The sequence below is a fragment of the Puma concolor genome, chromosome A2 (assembly GCF_028749965.1).
Source record: "Puma concolor isolate L17-30 chromosome A2, mPumCon1.1.hap2, whole genome shotgun sequence".
Classification (NCBI taxonomy): Eukaryota; Metazoa; Chordata; class Mammalia; order Carnivora; family Felidae; genus Puma; species Puma concolor.
The window spans coordinates 101,272,980-101,281,727 of record NC_141668.1 but is presented as its reverse complement, the minus strand read 5'-3'; positions in this window follow the sequence as shown (position 1 = coordinate 101,281,727).

The window sequence follows — 8,748 nt, the reverse complement described above, 5'->3', positions numbered from 1 at the left end:
ATTTTACATTCCCACCGGCCATGGGTGAAGTTCTTGCTTCAATCCTATCAGTTGTTATTATCAGATTTTAAAAATTAGCCATTACAGTTGGTAAATAATGATTTTAAGTTGCATTTTTCTGATGAGTAATGATGTTGAGCATCTTTTCATGTACTTATTAGTTAAACATTTGCCCATTTTTATTGGGTTATTTGTCTTCCCATTGCAGAATTATAGAAAGTCTTTGTAGATTCTAGATACATATCCTTTGTCAGATATATGTGCTGAGAATATTTTCGCCAGTTTATATCTGGCTGTGTCCCTCTAACTAAGGTCATTGCTTCTTTGAAAATGGTCACCTTTACAGGACCCTGCTTCTTTCTAGATTCAAGTAATCCATGCTTACCTTTACAGACCTACATATGGTAAGAACTGGACTGTCTCCAGCCCTGGGTTACTGCATTAACAACTACAGTTTCTCTCACACATACTTTTGCAAACATTTCCTTTGAAAATAAGTCCTCCTTGAGTCATGTATCTCCTTTAGGCTCATTTCTCCTCTTTATCTGTCTCTCTGTTTAGAAACTATCATTGTCTTCTCCAACTAGAATATAGACTTCATGAAGGTGACTAATGTGTCTTAGTTACCATTGTATCTTTAAAAAATGCCTTGCTAATAAATATTTGTTTAATAAATAGATGAAAAAAATAGCAACACTTTGCCTGGGCAGAAATCCTGACTTGGTCTAGACTAAAAAATGGTTTTAGCAAATCTTAAGAAATTTAGAAAACTAGAGTTTCTTGGTCTACAAAACAAACAAGCAAACAAACAACAGCAACAACAAAAACAGTCTCCAAGGACAGCTTCAGCAGGATATTGTCAACATGATACTCTGGGTAGCTGAACATACCTCCTTTGGAAAAATGTAAGCATCTAGAATTGTCTACCACGCTTTTAAAAATATAGGTTCCCAGGGTCCATCCAAGACCCATCGAGACAGGATCTCTGTGAATAGTCACTTTAAAAATCTCTCTGGGTGATTTTAACACAGCTCGTCGCCCCAAGCTGACATTTTGAAGCTTCTTCTCTGGGTTATATCTCTCAAAACGGTCTCTGCCTCCCTCCCCTCACATCATACCACCATAAACTACACATTTCTCTTCAAGTCAAAATTAAAGATCTGTATGAGCATAATGAGGCACAGTTTTAAAATAAAAGAAAAAACACACTGTATGTTTATGAAAGAATTCTAATGGTGTTTAGATAAGTGCTCTTTCAGTCTTGGTCCTTGAAAAACAAATAGGAATCTATCATTGTATCCAAAGGCAGAATTTGGTCTTAAGTTTTGGGAAGAAGTTCAAAACTTAACAACACTGAGTTATAATCTAAATAATGAACTAAATAATGAATCCTAGTGTTTCTGAAGCAAAATGAATTCTGCTTAAGAAATGTTATAAAGGAGTCTATTATGGTGCAAAATGCTCCTTTAAACTCCAAAATAAAATCCTTATAAACCAGCCTGCTTTGAAGGAGCAAGTTCCAGGCTCCATACATGCTTATGCCACCATAAAGCATGAATCAACATACCAACACAGCTTTTTTTTTTTTTTTTTTTTTTTTTTTTGTCTAAGAAAAACTGAATGTCAAGTAGTAACATGGTTGATTGGCAGGCCTTCTCAATTCATCTCTGCATGACCATAACAGGCTCTCCAATTTGTTCTTTCTTTCCCCGTCCTTGCTTATATCCTAACTAACCTGGATTATTCCAGGAAACTTCTTATCCCCGTGAGTGATTCCATTGTCTCTTACACCTCAAACTGTCCCTGCTATAAACTGAATCTTCCCAAAGTACAGCTCCATTCACGACCCCCTCAAAGTGTAAGGTTCTCAGCCTACTTTACCAATGCCACCATCCTCCAATGGCATGTTCCAAATTCCAACCTCACTACCTTTTTTTTTAAGTATTCCTACTTGTCCACTAGAAGTTGCAAAATTTCTGTAAAGGAGGGACAGCCATCTGATTCGAAGAGCTGAGGGCTTTTTCAAGCTACAGTTGCAAAGAGAACACAATGGTTTTATGAGATTATAGCTCCATTTTTTGGAACTTGGGTGTGGAGGTAATTCGCAGATACGATGATTATGGAGTACAGGGTTGCAGATGCTAAATTTTATTATAGATTGTCCTATGGTGTGGCTACCGAGTTTTATCTTCCCAAATGCACTCAATGCTATTACCTGTCTGATGCCTACTCATTTTATAAAGCCTACCTCAAGTCTTAACTCCTTACAAATAACTCTTGAAAATCTTTAGTGATTTCCTTAATGCTCCTTGTTAATCATGTTTGGAAAGCCTTAATGCCTCACATTATTAACCATGTTTGGAAATACATACGGTGTCTCAACTAGACAACAAATAGGTTAAGCAGGTGGAGTCTATCTTATACCAAACTCTCTACACGGTATTTAAGACGGTTCTCTTAAGGTAGCAGACATTTGACCTATGCTTTGTCCATTCACTTAAATAACTAAAATTCTAATGGAAAGAACAAAACCTTAAGTGTGTGCAAGAAAGTAACTATAAACCTGAGAACATCCAGATGCCTACAACTTTGATCAGAAGACCTGAGCTGCGACTTTTGCTGAGTCGGTGAACCACATTCACGCAGCTTCCTGCTAATGGGAAGGGCTGACTTTTTCACAGTCTGGAGTGAGGATCAAGGCAGAAAACGAATGGGAAGGACTTTGTAAACTGTGAAAGTTTACACAAATGATTCTCCACAAAACAGACTGGACCATGTTTTTAAATTTTTTTAAGTTTATTTATTTTATTTCTTTTTGAGAGAGAGAGAATGAGCAGGAGAGGGGCAGAGAGAGAGGGAATCCCAATCCGTACTGGTGGTGCAGAGCCTGATGCGGGACTGCATCCCACATCCCTGAGATCATGACCTGAGCCAAAATCAAGAGTCGGTGGGAGGCTTAACTGACTGAGCCACCCAAGTGCCCCTGGACTATCTTTAAATATAATAATCATGTTGTATCATTCTCTTTTTTAAAATACTGTATCACTCTTAAGCTTAAAACTCTTAAAACATTTTACCTGGAATAATAGGCTTTCTTTGCCCCTGTTTCTACAGTGACTCACTATTTATTTCCTCAATTGAATCAAGCCCCTCCCCCACCTTCTATATATAGCCCTTCCCGCCCCCCCCACCCCCACCCTGCCCGCCCCTCCAGCCCCGCCCTCCCCCATCCCAGCCAGGCTCCTGCTCCTTCTCCTTTTAGGTCCTCTTGCTTTGGGTCTGTTATAAATGTGTTTTCTTGGCTACAATGATGGGGGTGCTGCCCAGCACCTTGAAGGCTTTGGCTCAGGGGCTGCGCAGAAGGTGTTGCGCTGACCCCATCTCCCCAGAGGCTAGTGCGGCATCAGGCAGAAGCCTCACCCATCTAGGGAGCCGCCGCCTCTGCCATGAGCCTCTGGGCTTGTCTGTTCCCAATAAACTGACTGTTCACAGGTTGCAGGAATCAGGATTATTCACCTTGCCCTGTGGGGTACAAGAAGGCTAAAGGGGAACCAATGAGCAAGCAGTCTTTGGGGGTTGGATGCTGGGAGGCTTGGGAGTGGAAACAAAGGTTATTATACAAAAGGAAAAGCTACATATGAATAATCTGCAAGTGGCCTGTGGAATAAATGTGGATCCACACACAAAACAAACAAACAAACCAAAACCTCATTCACACCAGCCCACTCTGGTCTCCCTTTAATTCTTGTGATATTTCAAGTCTCTTCTGTGGCTGAGTCTTTCCTAGCCTTCAGTTCTTTGTTCAAATGCCACCTCTACAGAGATCTTTCCAGACCATCCTATCTAAACAACCTTCACTCATCCCTTGCCAGGTTCTCTGTCCCATCATCTTGTTCCTTTACCTCCTGATACTGACCAGTGTTTGAAGTCACCTTGCCCATTTTTTTGGTTATTTATTCATGATCTTCCCACACCTTAGGATTGAGGACTTCTCTCCTCTGTCTCCAGACTGAACGGACACTCAGTAAGTTTCATGAAAGTCGAGTGAATGAGTGATTAGAATAATGATCAAAGCTCAGAATAACAGGGCCAGGAGAATAATGAGAAGAAAGTTCAGGAGGTATTAGCCATAATAGACATGAAGCTGACAGATATAAGCCAGTAAGTGGGCAAAGAATAAAGTACAGAAATGGGAAATATATGGAAAATTATAAAATAAAAAGATTAAGAAAGAAAGGACATTCTTCTAGGGAAGTCATTAAGTTATTAATTTTAGGAAGTAATATTTTAGGTAGAAAAGTAACGTTCAATATGTCATTTGAGAGAATATTATATTATTGATATGCTTGAACTTCCTGTATTTATGGGCAGCACATTTCCAATCTGGTTGCAACCTACCGAGTGTGGGAAAGATCAGAATTTATTTTTGATCTGAGACTTCTGGGAAAGCAGATTGACTCTTTGAGCACACAAATCCAGTAGGACATATTTGGACCCTGCTTCTAAGGACAATTATACTCTCTTATTGTAAATTTTGTCCCCCAAAATGCCAAATTTCTTTCCAAGTTATCGTTTTTCAGCAGAGTCCCGTTGCTCATGTAGTGATTTGCCTGAGGTCCTTGGCAAAGTCTTTCTTATTTTGTCATAAAAAAAGGCTAACTTTCAGAATTAACTTAGATCTGTATCTGATGCCAACCTTTAGCCATAGGATGAACAGCTAAATAGCGACCTGAAACACTTTGAATATTGCAACCATTGAATTTCTGTCTCCTCTTTTATTTTATTTTAGGTATTCTTGTCTTCTGATTTACTATTTTCTCTCCCATAACCTCTTGTTCATGGAATAGATCTAGCCCATGGTAAAATTATCAAATAATGAAATAAATGAGGTTTCTTTCTCACTCATTCCCAGGCTCACTATATTCAACTTCTCCTAAAAGAAAGTCAAACCTTTGCTTTACATGCTCTGGTCCCCCACCTACATTCCCCATGCCCCTAGAATCATGCTTTTCTCTTCCAGCTTACTCAGCACAGCCCATATTCAAGGCAAGATTCAGGCATTAATCATTTCTACTTCTGTGTGAATTAAATCCGTGGTGTCAAGGTTTTAAAAGTATTTAACTCAAAGAAGTAGGTTTCAACTCTGGCTGCTCATTGGAATCATGCTAGAATCATTTAAAATGTACCTATATCTGAGCCTTCCACCCTTAAATATTCTGACTTAGTTTGTCTAAGATGGGGCTCGGCATCAATATTTTTAAAAATATTCTAGGTGATTTTTATATACAGGATTGAGAGTCATTGACCTACAGCCTAATCTCTCATCTTGCAAGGACAGAATTCTGTCTCCTGTCAAGGTAATTTCTAACCAAACTAAGAAGAAGCTATTCCATCAGCCAAGGTTCTACAAAGGGAGGTTGATCCACTATGTGTATTAAGGACAAGAGATTTATTATAAGATATTAGACTTCACATATTGTGAGAGGAGCTGGCTAAGTCAAGTTCAGAAATGGAAACTGTAGCGTCAGAGAGAAGTAACTACAAGCCCTCCTGAAGACCTGTCATGGGCGGCCAAGCTGGAGTTTGCAGGGAAATCCGGGGATCGAGGCCCTCTTGGCTGCAGACCGAGGCTGTGGAGGTGAGAAGGCAGAGAAATCTGTACCTGGGGCGGGTCTGGTCGCTGTTGCTCAGGAGGGTCCCCAGCGGGCAAGATGGGGTGCAGGGAGAGGGCTGCCAAGCTGGAACAACCACGCCATTGTCTCTCTCTCTCCCTCTCTCTCTCTCTCTCAGGTAGCTAACTAACCACATTCCTTTCGCCCTCCAGATCTCATCCAAATTTCTCTTTTGACCAATTCTAACCTGGAGCAAAACAGAGAAGGGGAGGCTACAAAGACACTTATTCTGGAGCCCAGTTGATACTTGCAGGTGTCAAGAGGAAAACACCGTAGGTTTGGGGATTTAGACACCAGCCCCCAGATAGCTATCTACATTCTGCTTACTTCATCAACACATAAGGCTCGTCTTGCCCAAAAAACATCTTCTAATCACCTCACACCCATTAAGATGGCAATTACTAAAAAAAGACATAAACGAACAGAAAATAATAATTGTTGGCAAGGATGTGGAGAAATGAAAGCCCTTGTGCTTGGTGGGAAAGTAAAATGGCACTGATACTATGGAAAATAGTATGGCATTTCCTCCAAAACTTAAATATAGGATTGTCACGTGGTCCAATAATTTCACTTCTGGGGATATACCCAATAGAAGTGAAAGCAGGTGTTCAGACAGATATTTATACACCAATGTTCATAACAGCCTTATTCACAATGGCCAAGAAATGCAAGCAACCCAGTGTCCATTGCTGGATGAATGGATAAATAAATGTGCCTTATTAAAAACAATGGAATATTATTCAATCTTAAAAAGGAAGGGAAGTGGGGCATCTGGGTGGTTCAGTCGGTTAAGCGTCCAGCTTCAGCTCAGGTCATGATCTCACGGCTTGTGAGTTAGAGCCCCGCGTCGGGCTCTGTGCTGACAGCTCAGAGCCTGGAGCCTGCTTCGGATTCTGTGTGTCCTGCTCTCTCTGCCCCTCCCCCTCTCGCACCCTGTCTTTCTCAAAAATAAATAAACATTAAAAAAATTTTTTTAAAGAAAGAGAAGTCTGACATATACTAGAACACGGATAATCCTTGGAGACATCATGATAAATGAAATAAGTCAGTCACAAAAGGACAGATACTGTCTGATTCCACTTATATAAAGCATTTAAAGTACTCATTCACAAAGACAGAAAGCAGAGTGGTGGGTGCAGGGGCTGGGGGAAAGGAGAATGGGCAGTTACTGTTCCATGGAGACAGAGTTTCACCTTTGCAAGACAAAAAAAAGTCCTGGAGGTGGATAGCGATGTTGGTGGCAAACAAAGTGAATGCAGTTAATGCCACTAAATTGTACACTTAATGGTTAGGACGGCAAATTTTATGTTATGTATATTTTACCACAATTTTAAAAAAAAGGAGAGGGGCGCCTGGGTGGCGCAGTCGGTTAAGCGTCCGACTTCAGCCAGGTCACGATCTCGCGGTCTGTGAGTTCGAGCCCCGCGTCAGGCTCTGGGCTGATGGCTCAGAGCCTGGAGCCTGCTTCCGATTCTGTGTCTCCCTCTCTCTCTACCCCTCCCCCATTCATGCTGTCTCTCTCTGTCTTAAAAATAAATAAATGTTGAAAAAAAAATGTTTAAAAAAAATTAAAAAAAAAAAAAAAAAGGAGAAAGAAAAAAATCATGGAAGAGGGGAGCCTGAATGATAAGTCTGTTTAAAAGGCTGAAGCATCTTATGCCCATATGAACTCCCTGTGCTCTTTGTTCTTTTGATTGAAGGCAATAAAAGTCACAGATAACTCAGAAAACTAAAAAAGGTGGCAAGAATGAGCTGTCAGGAAGAAGGGGAAGAGGAAGCAGAAACAGAGGAGACCACTCAGAATACAAATTTGGAGAAAAGCCTACATCAATGGCCACAACTCAATTGATTTATGGGAAGGTGGAATATACTAAAGAAAAAAGGAAACCACTTAACCAGCAAACAATCCAAGAGGGAAAACAAGCAAACTGTGGAAGCTATTTGATTAAATACATATCCGAAAAAAAAAAATCCACTCTACATCCATCAAAATACATAACACAACTCTCAAAGAGTCAAAAAATAACAAAAGGTATAAAGGAGAAAAGATGTTAGAAGTCACCGGTGAGTATTTTTGCAAAACTGTATTTAAAAGATTACAGCAGATGGAATCACGTACAGCAATTAAACACTCTGAATAAAAGTTTAAACCATTATTGCTTTTATTTATTTTTTTAATGCTTATTTATTTTTTTAATGCTTATTTACTTTTGAGAGAGAGAGAGAGACAGAATCCGAGGCAGGCGCCAGGCTCGGAGCTGTCAGCACAGAGCACGACGCGGGACTCGAGCTCACGAATTGCAAGATCATGACCTGAGCCAAAGTCCCACGCCCAACCGACTGAGCCACCCAGGCGCCCCCATCATTGCTTTTAAAGCACATCTGTGTGTGTCCGCCTGAAAGGCAACACGCGTGTGGTCAGAAATTATCTTCAGAAGTTGAGAGTTACAGAAATTATTGTCTTTATATATGCATTTGAGTTTCTAAGCAAGCAAAATATTAACTTCTATAATCGGGAAAGCGGTAGTGCTATTCCGAACGAAACAGAAAAAGCTCCCCACTTCGAGCGCCGTGTCTTTCCTAGGAATGCGGTGGAGCGAGGTGATCCTTACACCCGCCCGCTTGGCGGGGTTGCAACTCTGCCTGGCGGGGCAGGGGAATCATTGCAGCGCCGGGAGGGAATTCCGAGAACATCCGGGGCCTTTCCTGCGGCGGCGCTTGGACCTTGACAGCTCGGTGGCGGCTGCAGGTTTAGAAACGGGGGCGTCCAGGCGCGCGGAGACTCTGACTCGTCCCTAGTACAAGAGTGAGTCAGCGGCTGCCGACCCGGGTCATAGCGCTCTCATGCGGATCAGTTGCCGTGACCCGACGGCTGGGGGTGGAGGAGGGAGGACAGTGCAGCGGAGGAGGAGGATCTTGGGCCAGTGGGAGGAGGGAGGACTCTGCGGCAGCGGCAGGGGGGTCCTGGGGCAGGGGAGGCAGCCAGACGGCGCGGGGTGACTGCTGGAGGCTGCTTCCTCAGCCTGGGTGAGTGAGGGGAGCGATTCTCTTCCAGAAAAACGACATAAATCTCACC